The following is a 2,992-nucleotide window of genomic DNA, read 5'->3' as shown; positions in this document are numbered from 1 at the left end:
GGGGGGGGGGAATCAACTAGGGGTGCTAAGAAGCCAGGCTTTTCTTAGAGATGTTACTGTACTTCTCTTATTGGAACACTGTTCTTTCTATAGAACTAGAATTTAATTCTGACACCATATTCTGCCAATGGGGATGCTGACAGAAGCAGACAGAAGACATAAAACATCCATGTCAGGGGAAGAAAAAAAAAACCCTACTGAAACACAACTGAGGAAAACCCTTTAACTGCAGGTCACCTGTCCTCTTCCTTGCAAATTTGCTGCCAATGAGGCTCCCTGAATTGCCTGTTCTTATTTGAGTGAAGAAATATGCTCCATTATGTTAGCAGAAGGGACAACATGGGAGCGAGTGCGTCCCTGGAGTGTGTTCTCTCAAGAAGCCGTGTCGAGTGTGCCTGAGAACTTTCTGGAGCCACTGGAGTTTTGCCTGGATGAGGACACAGAAGAGTGAATCTGGCACAGGCAGGTTCCTTTGCCAAATTGAGGAGCACGGCTGCACCCTTATTCATCTAGAATAGCGTTTCTTGACCACGGGTCACACTCATGTGACAATAGTAGAGCCAATCCCAGCAAGGAGATGGCTGCTGAAGATGGCCCAACACTTGGGAAGCTTGGATTTTTAATTTCAGGCTTAAGGTTTGGAAATGGTGCTGCGTATCTGGAACATAGGGTCGCTATGAGTCGCAGGCGACTCGACGGCACATAACAACAACAACAACACTACCTAGTGGCGCCATGTGTTCAGTTCCTTCCCAACAGTCTCCTTCCCTAAACTTGGCATTAGTTGACAGCATAGGGGATACCTCCTCCCTTGGGAGAGTCACTAACATCTCACTATCATGCTGCCTCATGTAAATACTTCAATGTAAGAAAAAGTTTTATCCTAAAAATGTCAGTAAAACAAGTTTGTTAATATGGGGAGGTGGAGGGAATACTCCAGTACTTAATATTGATGGAGTGGTACTAATAAATTCAGGATTATCCAAACATATTAGTTAGTATAGTTATAAAACTGACAGCAGTTACCTCCAGCCTGCAAAACCAGTTCATTTGCTCTAGAATTCTGCCCACCCCACCCCCCACCCCTTTCTTTAGTCATGTAAAATACTTTAAACTGCCTGTTTATCAGGAGAGGGTATGTATCTTTCCTGGATTAACATTTACCTCTTTAAAACAGTATTTTCTCAATCATATGTAAACTATTTCACAGATTGTCTGTTTAGTGGTAACTGCATGTAAACTGTTCTTTTTTAATATAGAAATCCTGTAACTTTAATTGACAAAAGTAACATGTTAAGCAGATTAACATCTAACCCAAGTATAAAAATCAATGGCCACTATTAGACAGGGAAGTAGTTTTGGAGATGATTCTCACTGTTCTCCCAGATCCGCAATAAAGTGTTGTGGATATTGCAGTCCATCAGTCTTATTGGCAGTTGACTACAGAAAGAATTCCTTGCATTCAATAACAATATTATAAATATTTGAAAGTATCTGTACTTGTATATATAAAAAATCATAAGCATTTGAGACACACAATTTTAAACTGATAAGCTATTCAACTTTGAAATCATAAAGAACTTAGATGTAAATTTTTAGAACACAAAAAAATATTGAAAATAATTATTTTCTTTCTCTCCTCTAGGTATCATTGAGTTGGAAAACTGTAAATTGTACAGGAAGACATTGTCTGTCTTTCTCTTGCTGGTAGACTCAACAAACAGAGGTTTGGCCTTTGGGCTAACAGCATGATTTCATACTAAGTCCCTAAGGCTTTTTCTAATAAATAGAATATCACAAAATTCTAGCTACATTAAGAAAAATAATTTCTTCCTTATTAAAAATAGGATTGTGAAGATTTAAAAAGAACAAAATGCAAAAACCAAATAGACTTGTTTGTGGATATGCTATAAATCTATCTCTATCTATCTATCATCTATAGTAGAGCATTCAGGGAGTAGAGATTATTAAAACTCTGTGGGAGAAAGATGGGCAATCTTCTCCCATGTGATTTACTGTCTCTGAAAAACACCTGGAGGGAAAGCTATGGGTCAGTTTTGACTCAATGAGCAACTGTTAGATAGAAAAAACAGTTGAAGGAGAGAGAGAGAGAGAGAGAGAGAAACTGGTCCCAAGGAAAGAACAGGCATTTATCGCAAGGCCTGAGAGGGATAGCAAGTGACCATGAGCAGAGAAGGTCAAAATGGCATGCAAGTGATCTAGGGTGGCCTCTTTTTATAGGGATTCTAGGGGAGACTAGGGAAGATGGTATTTTGCTTGGAATCTGAGGTTGTTAATTAACATGGATTTGTGCTTTTGTGATCAGGCCCAGAGCCTTGTTAGGATCCATTGTCTGGTTTGGTCTTTGGTCTGGTTTTTGGCCTGGTCTTTGCTTTGGTCTCTGCTCCAGTCACCTTAGATGTTATCAGGTTTCTCAAGGAATGACCAGACTGGGGGCAACTGCTACATTCTTCCTCCACAGATAACAAGTCATAACCAAACACTGTGAGAATGAGTCACTGAAACTGGGGAAATGGGATCATTGTCTCAGAGGACATCTAGGTGAAAGGTAACATAAATCATTAAAAGTGAGTAAGATTGGAGTCTTAAAAGCAGGTGAACAGCTATACAGCTTATGGTCTATCTTTGGTGCAAAGAGTGAAGAAACTAAGACACAAGGAAGAGTACAAAAGTGTCCAAAAGACTAATGGACAGACAATATGAACTTCCTCAACTACTCTGAGAGTGTTACTGAATGCAAGGGGTTCAATTGCCAATAAGAAAGACAATTGTAATAGCCAAAGCACTTTACTGCAGATCTGGGAGGGCAGTCAGAAGCTTCTCAAGAACTTGCCTCCCAATCTGGGAGTAGTCATGAGGTTTTATACTTGGGTTAGACTTTTGTTAGTTAAAGTTACAGGATTTCTACATTCAAGAAGACCATTTTACATATGTTGTTGTTATGTGCCGTTGAGTCGCTTGCGACTCATAG

The sequence above is a fragment of the Elephantulus edwardii genome, unplaced genomic scaffold, assembly GCF_000299155.1.
Source record: "Elephantulus edwardii isolate Elephantulus edwardi_28Jun2011 unplaced genomic scaffold, EleEdw1.0 scaffold00006, whole genome shotgun sequence".
NCBI lineage: Eukaryota > Metazoa > Chordata > Mammalia > Macroscelidea > Macroscelididae > Elephantulus > Elephantulus edwardii.
The sequence above is the reverse complement of the archived record's forward strand: the minus strand, read 5'-3'. Positions refer to the sequence as shown.